The following is a 15,151-nucleotide window of genomic DNA, read 5'->3' on the forward strand; positions in this document are numbered from 1 at the left end:
ATGTGTTCTCCATGGCGACTGTAGCAGGATTGATGTGTTCTCCTGTGAGGCCTAGATTGATGTGTTCTCCATGGCGGCCTGGATTGATGTGTTCTCCATGGCGATTGTAGCAGGATTGATTTGTTCTCCTGTGAGGACAGGATTGATTAGTTCTCCTATCGAGGCATCCTACCCATGCAGACTGGGACTCATGGGAAGTACCTCTCATCTGATCAATGAGTAGGGAAATGAAGTTAGGGACCATAGTAGTACCGATGGACGCATCGTTGTATCTACTGTACTCCCTACGCTAGGATGACCTCCATTGATCTAGGATCAATGATACTGGTCTAGGACCAGTGGTAGGAGTTGTACCTTACTATGACACTGACTTCGAGTCGGTTGAGACTGGTCTGGGACTAGTGGTACATACTCTGAGACTGACTTCGTGTCAGTGCAGTATTGGTCTGGGACCAGTGAGAGTGGTACATACTATGACGCTAACTTCGGGTCGGTTGAGACTGGTCTGGGACTAGTGGTACACTCTCTGAGACTGCGATATTGGTCTGGGACCAGTGGTAGGAGTGGTACTTACTATGAAGCTGACTTCGGGTTGGTTGAGACTGGTTTGGGACCAATGGTATGCACTCTGAGACTGACTTTGAGTTAGTGGAGGATGATACTGGTCTGGGACCAGTGGAGTTGTACTCACTATGACGCTGACTTCGGGTTGGTTGAGACTGGTCTGGGACCAGTGGTACATACTATGAGACTAACTTCTGAGTCAGTATGATACAACCTCGATCAATTCTTCTTCTTCCTAATTCGGACAAAAGCAGAGCAAAACAAAACAATGCAAGAGCAGAACAATACAGATCAGTATAGGGCAGAACAAGACAAAGCAGAACAGGTAGAATAAAGCAGAGCAGGGCAAGGGTCAAGCTGTACAAGGGCAGTGCATTTGATGGATGAATAGTAATGACTGATAGACAGATTGCAGATGAAGTTCTCCCTAGTTGAGAGGGAGTGTTAAAATTGGAAACCAGGGAAAAACTTCATGTGGGTCATCTTATTCATGGCTGATAATATTTTTATTAGATTTCTCTCATCGAGAGGTGTAGGATTGATATAAAGATCATCTGATTCTGATAAGTATTCATGGAGATATGAATTTATTTTGATTATGGAATTATTATCAAGCTGACCTACAACTCATGTAGGCTCAGAAACCCAACAGTCACATCTATTCAAACACCAACGTTGTGTATAAATATAGGAGAACTTTTCTTCATTTGGACTCACTCATCTCATCACATCTCTCTCTCTCTACTGCGCAGAAAAGAGTCTCTTCTCTACTGCACAGAAAAGGGTCTCTCTCTCTCACACATGTGAAGCCGGAAGCTGTTGACCCTGAAGCTGCAACTGCAAAAGTAAAGACTGACCTGCATGGACTAGAATATCTCCTCATCTGAATTGTGCTGTAGGTTCATCTGAACCTCATCTGAAAGCCGCAACTTTTGGTGGTGGAATCAAGTCAATCCGATGGATGGTTTGCAAGATATCGACTGCCCTATTTTGAAGCCGGAAGCTGCCGAAACTGAAGCTGCAACTACAGAAGTAAAGATTGACCTGCGTTGACTAGAAGATCTCCTCATCTAAACTGTGTTGTAGGTTCATCTGAACCTCCTCTGGAGGCCGCAACTTTTGGTGGTGGAATCAATTCGATCCGACGGTCAGTTTGTGAGATATCGTCTGCGCTAGTTTGATGATGAAGCCGCTAATGTTGATGCTGCTGATCTAGGGTTTGCTACTACTGATATAAATCAAATTTATTGTACTATTTCTCTCTGTTGAATTATTGAAGATAAAAGAAGATTTGATCAAAGGGTTTCCCCACACATTGTGGGGTTTGTCCCTAGCTAGCCGCCACATCTTGTGTCTCTTGTCTTGGCTTGTTTTCTGTCAATCATTTAATGTTCTATCTGCACTTTACTTTATGTATATGTGATTGCTAATCTGTGGAATATAATAAGAAAAAGAAGTAAATTTTTATAAGCATAGAACATACCATAATTTAACAATTTGTGATTCTTCCTGTCTCTAGTTATTCTCATACCAAGGATTTGTTTTGCGGCACCCAAATCCTTCATTGAAAATGAGTTTGCTAATTTTATTTTGAACGCATTTATTTCCTGCATGTTAGAACTTGCAACAAGCATGTCATCTACATACAATAACAATATAATATAGCTACCATCATTTTTCCTTTTGAGATAAACACAATGATCAAAGTGACATCTAGTATAACCTTGTTCAGACATAAACCTGTCAAATTTTAGATACCACTACCTTGGAGCCTGTTTTAAGCCATACAAGCTCTTCTTCAACCTGCACACTAGTTTCTCCTTCCTTTCTACCTCATATCCTTTTGGCTACTACATATATATCTCTTCCTCCAAATCCCCATGGAGAAAGGCCGTCTTTACATCTAACTGCTCAAGATGAAAATCTTCAGCTGCTACTAGACTTTGTTAGGCCCCTTACTACTAGTGTAACCCCTTACTGTTATTAGTACAACCCCCTTATTATATTGTTGTACCCATGTAGTCCCCATATTGTTACTATTGTGCCCCATAGAAGCCCACTATTGTTATTATTATGCCCTTACATTATTATTGTTATGTAGGCTCTGATTATATTATGACCCGTTAGACTCCTATATATAGAAAGGAGGTATTTTCATTTGTATCATCCAAGAATTGTTCATTTCTGTAATGTAAAGGAGGTTGCCCCCTCGAAGAGGCTGAATTATAAGGTGTTGATCTATCTTTTCTATCTTTTTGTGAGCTAGTTTCATAACATTTGGTATCAGAGCTATGGATTCTAGGGTTTCGCTGCTCCAAACAGGTCATCGTGGAATTTTCGCTGTAACTATTTCGCTACAAAGTTTCAGAAGCTAAGAAAAAAACCCATTTAAGACAAAATCGGTCTAAACCTTGGCTCCAAATTTCAGATCTTGTCTCACTATATTTTCGGAGATATAGTCTGAGGAAGTTAAGGTTTTTGCAGACTCCCGAATTACATTCCAAATAGGTGACCTGGGGAAAATCATCATAACTTTCTCTCTGAGAATCGGATTGAAATTTCATAAGAAGTTACAGAAAGAGAACAGACTGTAGCTTCTTGTGTACATTTTTAAGATCCAAAAGTCAAAACAGTGACACGTGACACGTCGTACAAGTTCGCTCTACTGAACTACTCTATAATCAGGTCACCGTGGGAGATTTGGCATAACTCCTCCTTGGAGAATCCAATTTGGATCAGACTAGTGGAATTAGAAGGAGGACGCAAAGGGCTACTGAAGGTAGTGATTTTAGAACTGGAAGATCCGAAATTACAAAGTTACAGTCATTTCAAGATCGAGCTCCTAAAATCAAGAAAAAGCGAGATGAGGAAGTTTGATGGTAAGGATCCGGTAATTTGGATACTATAGATGGAGAAATATTTTGATCTACATGGTGTACCACTGTTACAAAAGGTATGTATTGCATCTAATTATTTAGAATCGAATCAATTTTTATGGTATAAAGGGCTTTGTTCTCGTAAACCACTTGTCACATGGTCAATTTTCATGAAGGAAATGATAAGACATTATGAGGATACAAAGAGAAACTCCTTCTTTAGCCAATTGATAAATCTCAAACAAAAGGGTTCAATGGAAGAGCACATTGAAGACTTTCAAAAATTGAATAGAAGGGTAAATTATATTGCAGAGAAGCAAAGGATTGATGTCTTCATGGGGACTTTAAACGATAACGTTCAACATGAGGTTCGTTTTTGGGAACCTGATTCATTGGAGGAGGCATTCGAGTTGGCAAGAAAAATTGAAAACGAAATTATGAAAACAAGGAATCCCACCACTCATGACTATAATTATGGAAGTTTTTCTTCTCCTAGCCTTCCACAACCTACAAGGCTTACACCACAACAATTGGAAGAAAAAAGAGAAAAAGGGCTTTGTTACAATTGTGATAGAAAATGCACTAAAGGTCATAAGTGTGCTGAGAAGAAATTATTTTACATAGAGTATGAAGAGGAGGAAGAAAAGGATCAAGAAACATCAAAAGAAGACGATATACGCCAGGAACCAACCCCAGAGAAAGAAGAAGTGAATCCGACCATATCTTGTAAAGCATTGGCAAGAATTACCACTCAAACTCTCATGATAGAAGGACATATGAAGAAGAAAAAGGTTCAAGAAGTGAAAGATCACATCGAGAAAGAAGAAATGAATCCAACCCTATCTTGTAATGCATTGGCCGGAATTACTACTCCTGTAATGCATTGGCCGGAATTACTACTCCTCAAACTATTAAGATAGAAGGACATATCAAGAAGAAAAATGTTCAAGAAGTGAAAGATCACATCGAGCATCAAGAAATGAATCTGACCATATCTTGTAAAGCATTGGAATAAATTACCACTCCTCAAACTCTCAAGATAGAAGGAAATATCAAGAAGAAAAAGGTTCAAGCAATGAAAGATCACATCGAGCATCAACAACAAGTTCTTCAACTTTTAAAGGATAATGCCACTTCGGTGCAGAATCGAATGAAAAAACAGGTAGATCAACATCACAGTGAAAAATGTTTTGATGTAGGTGATTGGGTATTTTTACAATTACATCTCAAGAAAGATATTTATGAGAAGGAAATGCTGGCAATACTACATGCACTTAAGAAATGGAGACCTTACCCAATGGGAAGACACTTCAAGGTAAAAATGGATCATGATAGTCTTAAATACATTTTAGAACAAATATTATCATTAGAAGAACATAAAAAATGGGTCACAAATATGTTGGGTTATGACTTTGACATCATCTACAGAAAAGGGAAGAAATTTTTTGTTGCAGATGCACTCTCAAGAAAGGATGAGGATGTGGAAGCATTGTTTTGTGCTATTTCTATTATCCAACCAAATTGGATAAACAAAGCAAGGGATGAATGGAAGAAGGACAAATAAGTGTGGCCACTCATTCAAAAGTTGCAAAATATCCCAATTCAAACAATATTGCCAGAACTTGAAGAGGAACGAAAAATCATATTGGAACGTGGAGCAATCATAGAAACAAGAACTCGACAGCTAGGAAATCGATCAATTTCAGAGTATCTCATCAAGTAGAAGAACTTACCCGCTGAAGATTCCACATGGGAGGACAAAAATTTTATACAGAAACATCAAAAACTACTCAAGCGTTGAGGACAACACTTTTTGAAGGAGAGGGGCATGTTAGGCCCCTATACTACTAGTGTAACCCCTTATTGTTATTAGTACAACCCCCTTATTATATCGTTGTACCCATGTAGTCCCCATATTGTTACTATTGTGCCCCATAGAAGCCCACTATTGTTATTATTATTCCCTTACATCATTATTGTTATGTAGGCTCTGATTATATTATGACCCCTTAGACTCCTATATATAGAAATGAGGTATTTTCATTTGTATCATCCAAGAATTGTTCATTTGTGTAATGTAAAGGAGGTTGCCCCCTCGAAGAGGCTAAATTATAAGGCGTTGATCTATCTTTTCTATCTTTTTGTGAGTTGGTTTCATAACAGACTTAAAATAGTTCTGATTGAGGTCATTTTAACAACAAGAGAAAATATCTCATCAAAGTCTATACCCTTTTTCTATGCGAACCCTTTCACCACAAGTCTAGCTTTATACCTTTTCCTACCTCCATCTTCTTCCTTCAACTTGTAAACCCATTTATTTTGCAATTTTGTTTTACCTGCAGGAAACCTGACTAAGTCCCAAGCCTGGTTATGTGCTAAGGAGTCCATCTCTTCTTTCATGGCTTGCTCCCACTTCTTCCTGGTTTCTACCTGCACTGCTTATTCATAACATTTTGGTTCACCAGAATCAGTCAACAATACATAATATAATGAAGGAGAGTATCATTTAGGGGGTCTACTTATCCTGGTAGATCTTCTAACATCACTTTTAGGTGTTTGAGGTGCTTGTTACTGTTGTAGTTGTTGTTCTAGCTGTTGATCATTATGATTTTCAAGCACCATCACTTTCCCTGTGATCTCATCAAGCACTATGTATTCTTTGTTTTCTTTTTCCTGTTTCTTTTCCTGCAGCTGATCCTTATACAAAACCTTTTCATTGAATATGACATCTCTGCTCCTAATGATTTTGTGCTTTTCATAATCATAAAAGCAATAACCAAAATCATTAACACCATATCCAATAAAGGTACATTTCTTTGATTTTGCCTCAAGCTTTGTTCTATTTTCTTTATTAATGTGGACAAAGGCTTCACAACCAAAAGTCTTAAAAAAGAGTAGTTTACCTTTTTACCTGTCCATGCCTCCTCTGGAATACCACCATCCAAGGAACTTGAAGGCCCTCTGTTTATTAGATAAACAATAGTATCTACAGCATCTGCCCAAAATTGTAAAGGCAATCTTGCATGTAATCTCATGCACCTTGCACACTCCATGATTGTCCTGTTCATCCTTTCTAACACAGCATTTTCTTGTGGTGTTCCTCGAACTGTCTTCTCTCTACGAATTCCATTCTCTGAACAGTACCTATCAAACTCTTTGTTGAAATATTCACCTCCATTGTCTGATCTAAGACACTTCAACCTTTTTCCTATCTCATTTTCAACCAAAGATTTCCATTTCTTGAAAGTATCAAATACATCAGATTTATTTCAAATACAATAAATCCAGGTTTTTTTGGTTGCATCATCAATAAAAGTAACATAATATCGAGAGCCACCAAGAGATAATACCTGAGTAGGTCCCCATACATCTGTATGCATAAGCTCTAATTTTTCGCTCTTTTTTTCTTTCCCAACTCTAAGGAATCTGACTCTCTTCTGTTTTCCATAAACACAATTCTCACATAATTTTAAATCAACATGTTTCAAACCTGGCAATAAATTTCTTGAGTGAAGAATCTGCATCCCCTTCTCACTCATGTGCCCGAGCCTATGATGCCACCATGTCGTATCTTCTCCTGTAGAGGTTAAAACATTAACAGAATTAGAAATACGATTGCATAAATACAGTGTACCAACCTTTCCTCCTTTCGCTATTACCAAGGATCCTTTAGTGACCTTCCAGGTTTTATCTGTAAAAGTAATTACGCAACCTTCACCTCCCAACTTCCCTATTGAAATCAAATTTTTCTTCAGATCTGGAATGTGCCTTACCTCCTTCAATATCCACTGATTTCCATTTTGTTATTTTATGAAAACTGTAACCATTCCAATGATTTTACAGGGTTTATCATCACCCAATCGAACCTGTCCAAAATCTCCTTGAACATAATCATAAAAATGTTTCCTATCAGGTGTGGCATGGAATGAGGCCCCTGAATCTACCACCCAGGCATCAATAATATTTTCTAATGAAAGAATCAAAGCATCTTACAACACATCACCTGTTACATTTGCTTCATGATTATTTTCTTGTTGCACGTCTCCTTCTTTTCCCTTTCAAGACTTGCAGTCTTTCTTTAGGTGTCCTTTCTTCCCACATTTCCAGCACACTATCCCCGATCTGGACTTGGATCTGCCTTTTCTTGACTTACTACGATATCTAGGGCTCTTTCCTCTTTCCATTTTTCTTCCCTAGTCTCTGCAGTCAAAGCATTACCGGATGTCTCACCGGAGCTTTTTTGTTGCAATTCCTTGCTAAGGATTGCACCAACAACATCATCAAACTTTAAAGTACTAGATCCAGAGACAGAGTTACTAATGGCCATAACTAAACCATTCCAACTTTCTCACAATGAGCACAAAAATAACAGAGCCCTAACTTCATCATCAAAAGTTACCCCTACAGAACTTAACTGACTGGTAACTGTATTAAACTCATTTAAATGTTCAGCAACAGATCCACCTTCTGACATCTTCATATTAAATAAACGCTTTATAAGAAATACCTTATTTGAAGCTGAGGGTTTTTCATATAGTTTGGCCAATGTTGACATTAAACCCTCTGTTGTCATTTCCTTTGAAATATTAAACGCTATCGACGCCGCTAGGCACAGCCATATTGTTCCAAGAGCTTTTCTGTCGAGAATATCCCATTTTGTGTCTGTCATACTCATCAGCTTCTTTGTCTTTCTACTCAATGGTTGGTACAGATCTCTCTGGTACAAATAATCTTCCATCTGCATCTTCCACAGCTAGTAGTTTTGGCTGTTAAATTTTTCGACCCTAAACCTACCATCTTCCGCCATTGCTCCCACTCAAACCAGGAACCCTTCTCTCCTGCGATTTTATCAGCCAAAAAATGACCTTTGGCTCTAATACCAGTTGTTAGAGAATTATATATTACAGAGCAATGGAACACATAAAATATTGCAGAAATATAAACACAGAAAACGCATAAAACAAGAGAGACATAGATATACGTGGTTCACCCAGTTTGGGCTACGTCCATGGAGAAACAGCCAGTCCTTCTTTTTATATTATCCAACAAACTGAAGAGATACAACCTACATTAAATCAACGGTAATTCCCTCTTTGCTCTCAATCTCCTCTCTCTTCCTCACTCAGAATACAGATATGTGTATACGCAATACAATTCCCTCATATATAGTGAGGGGTTGCCTTCTAGGGCAAAAAACCCTAAATTAAACATAACTTCTACCGTTAGATCTCCACCTAATGAACGACCCAGATTGACTAAGAAATTACAACATTTTACAAGGCAATTTTACATCTATTCTTAGCTTCGGGGGCACTGCCCCCGATCCCCCTGCCAAGGAGAGGCTCCCAAAGGTCGCAACCGCCCCCCCGGACCCCCCTACAATGAATATTTCACGAGCGGCGTTGCTGCCCCATTATGAACTGGGGTCCAGTGCGGCGATACCTTTGAATACAGAAGATAATCAAGCTCCACACGCAACATAATAGCTAATGCAATATTTATTTATAAACATGCTTTGATGGTTATGTGCTTATAACTAATGCATATGTAGTGTTGTTAATTGAAGCATGTCATGATATTTTGTTTACATTTCATGAATGTACGTGAATAGATGGTGAAGCATCACTAGTATAGATTTATGAATTGGTTTGATTAATACTTGATTTAATCATGATATCAAAGGTTGCTAACAGTAGCAGTTGCAAGAAAAGGCTGTGACATATGCAAAGATGGATTATGTTTACTGTTATGGTAGGAAATAAGTTAGTGGTATATGCATATTGAAGGAATTTTATTTGCAGGATAATCCACTAATGGGAAGAACCAAGCCTTAAAGACATAATGCTCAATGGTTTGTGGGTAAATGATTTCATGATGATTGTAATAGCTTATAACAAGTTATGTTGTTTTTGATATGATATTCTTTGTAATATTTTATGAGAATGGTTAAGGGATGGACTCCCTTATAACCATTGAGTGAGGGGTGAACACCCTCACGAGTGTTTAATAATAGAATTAAACATTTTTTTGTTTTCACCCTACATGGTTTCCAGGGTATATCAGTGGCTAATGATGTGGTTTCCTATTGTGTGATTTTTATGATGTTGATTCCTTACATGATGTGATGTTTATATTATCAAGAAAGTGATTAACTAACTAATTTATAATAATCATGAAATTGATGAAAGGTTACATCAGAAAGTTTATGTTAATATGCTACAATAGTGGTTGTTAATAATTGTGTATCTTGTTACTCCTTTATTAAATATTACTCTATGTAATGATGATGTCTTATCTAATGGTCATTGAAGGAATATGGAAAGTAATTCAGAAAGTTACACATTGGTAAATGTTGTAAAATTTTCTAATTCTATGCATTTTCATGTGAGGTTACCAAGGGATGTTACAACATTGTACAAGAGTCAGGATTTAGAGACTGCAGTGCTCTCGTTATCCTTATTTTGTTAATTGTTAAAACTTGAAGTAGGTATCTCACGTTACCCTAGCTGTAACAAAATCTTTGAGGAGTGCATTGTATAAGTATCAGGATTTCGAGACTGCAACGCTCTCGTTATCCTCATTTTGTTAATTGTTAAAATGTAATTTCGATGAGAAATTCTCAGTTGTAAACAAGATGCATCATCATTTTTTACTTTATAATGAAAAGCTCTTAGCAACAAATAAGATGCAAGATCCATTGCTTTTCATTTTTTCTAGTTGGTTCCAATCTTTCTTAATGCGTGCTTTTCCTGGTTGTGTTTTTTTCTTATGGTCGAGCTCTTCACTTTCCTGTGTTGAGATTAAACTTTATATTTTGATACCTTGATGTCTATCAAAAAACTTTAATCAATGTTTCAAGCTATCACTCATATTTCATATTCAAATTAAGCGCATACCATATGATGCACATTTTTTATATTATTATTGTGCCATGGAGAATGGGCTCAGAGTTCAAAGAAAAAACCTTTAAAGTAAGTTTCTCCTTTCAAGGAAGGAAAACGAGTGCTTTTGATGCTTATTTGGAACATAGGCATCTAGACTCTCAACCTGTACAAGTGGGTCACTATACCACGGTCCTTGTTTGTTTCATTTGTAGGTTCATTGGTTTTATGGCTCCATGGAAATGTCTTCCTAGTCGCAGGGGTGGCAGCACTACTAGCACATCCTCGATGAGAGGACAGTGCTTATTTGAATGGGAATCAGTTGTAAGGTTCTTTGACACAGCCCCACTAGAAGTCCAGAAGTGAAATCCTCCATTTGGAGACAAAGGAGTTTGGCGAACATGCTTATTTCTCTAACTCAGAGATTGGAAGAAATAGTCTCAAATGGGTTCCTGACCTAGGCAAATTCTGCAAGAGAATACTTCATTTTCTTCACTCCATCATCCATCACCATCAACCGGATACTCTATTCAGTATGGTCATCAAAGACAAGCAAATTGACAATTACAAGTTGTTTGTGAGACAAGAGGATATAAAAGGAATTCTTCGGAACATCATATATAATTTGGATGATATAGTAGTAAGATTGTTTAGCATTGAATGTTATGTGGTCTCAGATGCAGACACTAAATCAAATTAACATTATGACGTGTTGGTAGCCATCAACGATTCAACTCCAGCATCTCCACATGCCAAACTCTTTTGCAACATCACCAGTGTTTATCTTGGACTAACAAGTCCACTTTGTAGTTGCTCTATTGGTCTGAGAGTGAAAGTTGTGCTTTTTGTAAACGGACGTATAAATACTTTTACAAATACTAGTCTTTAGAAGGAATATATGTAATTAAGTACAAAATATAGTTTTAGTAAGATTGGTAAACAAGAAGAATTAGTTGACAATAACTACAGTCCTCATGAATCTTAGTTTTTCTATGGGCAGATGGTAGTTTTTTGAAAATACTTTTTGAGAATACTTAAACAAAACCTTGAGAAAATAAGGATCTACCAAGTCATTTGGAAATCTTGTGAAAGTTTTCTTGCAGAAAGTTTGTCACGTAAAATTTTCTGCGAATAATTAATAGACATCAGTGGAAACATTTACAAAAAAAAATATGTTCACATGAAGTAATTTCCTCCCAATCTAAATTGAAATTGACTTTCATAGAAGTGAAAATATAAGGAGTTAGCATCATAGATGTTGATAGAGGTCGTGATACCTTGGCCTTGTGGAAGCAATAGAGCCTGAATATGCATTAATGTAGGGCATAAAAGAAAATGGTAAAAACAATTGGAAAGGACCACATACTCTATATGATTTAATTTTAGAGATTTCATAAATTGTAATTAATGATGCACTCATATTTCATATATTTTTTTCTAATTTATTTATTTTTTGTTTTGAGGTAAATTCTAATATTTCATATATTTTTTCTAATTTATTTATTTTTTCTTTTACCAAGGTAAATTTTAATTTCATTTTCTTATATGAATGTAAATTTTTAAAAATATTGATCCTTATGTGGAAACATTTGTCATTAGTCCTACAAGTTAGAACATTTTAGAACATCTGTGGTCATTTTCATGGGGAAATAAATAAGTTTTTTATTTCTTAAATAGAAAATATTTTGATGATTTGAGAATGATTTTTTGAAGGGAGTGTTTGTCTATAACCTATTTTCTTTTACCTCCTCTAATTATTTAGACAAAGAAATCTAATAGTTGTTTAATGTTATTGATACAATTATGACTTTCAACACACTATAAGTGGTCATTTCAAAAGGATGGTTACCATTTCATCCTATAGAATATACGACCTTTCTGAACTCTATCTTTCAATTCCAAAAACTTGTACTCATGATACCACGACATGATATTTAATGGGAAAAATCAAATGCCTTCATCCCTTCCATTTCAAAAGTCCCCACCTTATTTCTTTGGCATTCCTTCCTTCCATATTATAACAATTTGTGACATACACTCATATCACATAATGAGAAGACAGTTTTCTCTATTTGATTTAAAGAGAAGAAACCATCAATGCTCTGTTTGGCACATTGTAAAAGAGCTCAAATTTAAGGAATCTAAGGAATTATATATAAATAAAATCAAAATTTTGAAAAATATATAATTCTTAATTATTAAATAACGAAAATAAAGAAAGAAAGAAAATTAATTTAACGTCTACAAGGCTAAAGATAGTCTATGGGACATATTGCTTCTTCATTTGGTTGATGTATTTGTCATTTTCCTGTGAAGCCTCATAATAAACACTCCTAGCTTCTTGACAAACCCCTCGCTAAATAGATTATCCCAAGAGCTAGCTGCTAGAATACCTACATAACTTTCCCTGTTGTATTTGAAGGCTTTACATCAGAAATGAAATTCTTTTTTATTTCCACTTTTCTGGAAGAAAAAGAAAATACATATCCTTTTCTGCCACACTTCTTTTTGCCTTTTCCAGAGTGTTGTTTCACAACGAAGTTTATGAGAATTAGTTCTTAACTAAGAAATAAGAATTTTGGCTCTCCAAGAAATATTGGCCTCTATGTATGTTTTTTTTTATGATTATGAGTGGGATTAAACACTTCAATATAGTACTTTTTCTTTCTCCCTAGCTCCTTATCCCAAGTACGCTTGTGGAACTTATCCATAACAAACGTTTTTATCTCTTTAATATTTATGGGACATGTGTTCTAGAAAATACCCCATTTACTAAACCATTTATTATTTTTCTGCATCCAAGTCTTCTTTCTTTTGCACAATATGTCATTAAAGACAACCTTAGGCCATCTGCCCTCTTCCATTTTCTCAATTTTTTTTAAATACCTTATGACTCGCACCAAAGGAATTGCTTCAATAGGAGCAACCCTTGTTTCACTTAATAAGATAGCATAAGGAACTATGCTTTTAATTTTGAATTTGTTTGTAATCAAACGCTTCTGAATTTTATCAATTTGTTTCCACTGCATGTCGGATGTACTGCTGGCCCATAGTTCACAACCATAGAGAATCATTAGAAGCTCAAAGAGAGTTTGAGTGGTTTTCCAGTCCCGTAACTCTACCTCTTTACACCTATTTTGAAAAGCATAAAATGCTTTCCAACCCCCCAAAATTCTTTTCTTTCTACAACCATCCCACCTTAAATTTTTGTTGAAGTCAATTATGAGGTATTTATAATTCGCAACTTCTTCCAGAATGTTTTCTTCAAAGTAGAACTTATGTTAGTTATGTTTTATTTTTTTGGAGAAAACCACTACTTTCGTTTTGCTAATATTGACTTGCATCCCCACCCTTCTACAAAAATGTTCAAGGGATAGTAAGTTCTCTTGCAAACCAAGAGTAGATTTAGCAATCATAATAAGGTCGTATGCATAGAAAAGAAGCCTTATAACAAACTTTCCAAAATGGATACCATCACCACATTGTGAATTTAACCACTCCTCAACCTTGTCGATATATAAACCAAAAAGGGTAGGAGACAATGGGCAACCTTGCTTGACCCTGATATAGCTTCTAAAACTTTCAGAAATGCCTACTGAAGTTTTAATTTTGACTTTCACCTCTTCATATAGCATATGCACAACTTCTCTCAAATGTTTAGGAACCTCAAGTTCCTTCATTTTGTGCCAAAGCTTATCCCTAGGAACCGTGTCAAACGCTTTTCTAAAATCAATAAAGCAACAAAAGGCTTCTTCATTTTTCTCCCAAACTTTTTCAATGATGTGCCTTAAAGTTATACAATGGTCAATTGTGGAATGTTTAGGTCTAAAACCTATTTTCCCTTTAGCACGCTTATCTCTTTCTTATGCCTACTCACTAATTTTATTTTCTAACATGCTTCCAAATAACTTTGCAAACAAGGGGTTTATCATTATGATCCTATAATTGGAGGGATTATTGACGTCACCACTCTTGAAAAGAGGTATTGCCATACTAGTTGTGCAATCTGTGGGGAACCTCTGTTGTATGATGTTGTTGAAAATTTTTGTAATGTGAGGTGCAAGAATCTTTAAGCCCACTTTAGATACTCTGCTTGGAGTTCAGCTAAGTCTTTTTCTTTTCCAACACCCAACTTCTTGATACCCATCTCTACCTCTTGTACCGTGAAGAGCTCAGTATCATTGTTGACCAAGGGGGGAGGGTCAACCTTGGGATTTTGTATTTCAATGGGGCTTGCTTATGAAACCTTCTAGCTTCATTTTAATTTAATGGGAAGTAACATATCAAGAAAGAATTATAGCCATTTATGTCTCTATTTTTATTTCTAATGGGTTATAGCCTAGAGACTAGGAGGAAGCATTTTTTGTCTTTTATAGTTTGTATTGCATGTACCCATCATATGGTATCCATTGAATCCTTTCCTACCCCATGTGCTTGGTACTTCTGAAATCAATTCTCTATTATTTTAATGGATTCTTGGTATCAAGATTGGACTTGATTCTTAATATATATTCCCTCTTTTGTATACTTCAAATATGAACGGTAGATTTCCTTTAGAACAACTAGATATTGAGAAGGGATATCTTGAAATTGATGATAGATCTTGGGCACTGTTATTTTGAAATTAATGCCTTTTCATTTGAACTAGTATAAACTTGGAGCTAAATATTCAAGGGATATGCTACATTGTTTTCAATAAGTTTGCAAGTAAGGAGGTAATAATTAGAAAAGTTAAAATGAGGCTGGATATTATTACCTACATTGTTGTAAGGGGGGCATGCATAATAAGCATTCAATCTTTAATAATGTATTCGTTGAGATACAATAATT

This window comes from Pinus tabuliformis, chromosome 4_1, assembly GCF_031772625.1.
Source record: "Pinus tabuliformis cultivar Carrire ecotype Pingquan chromosome 4_1, CPIR1, whole genome shotgun sequence".
Lineage (NCBI taxonomy): Eukaryota > Viridiplantae > Streptophyta > Pinopsida > Pinales > Pinaceae > Pinus > Pinus tabuliformis.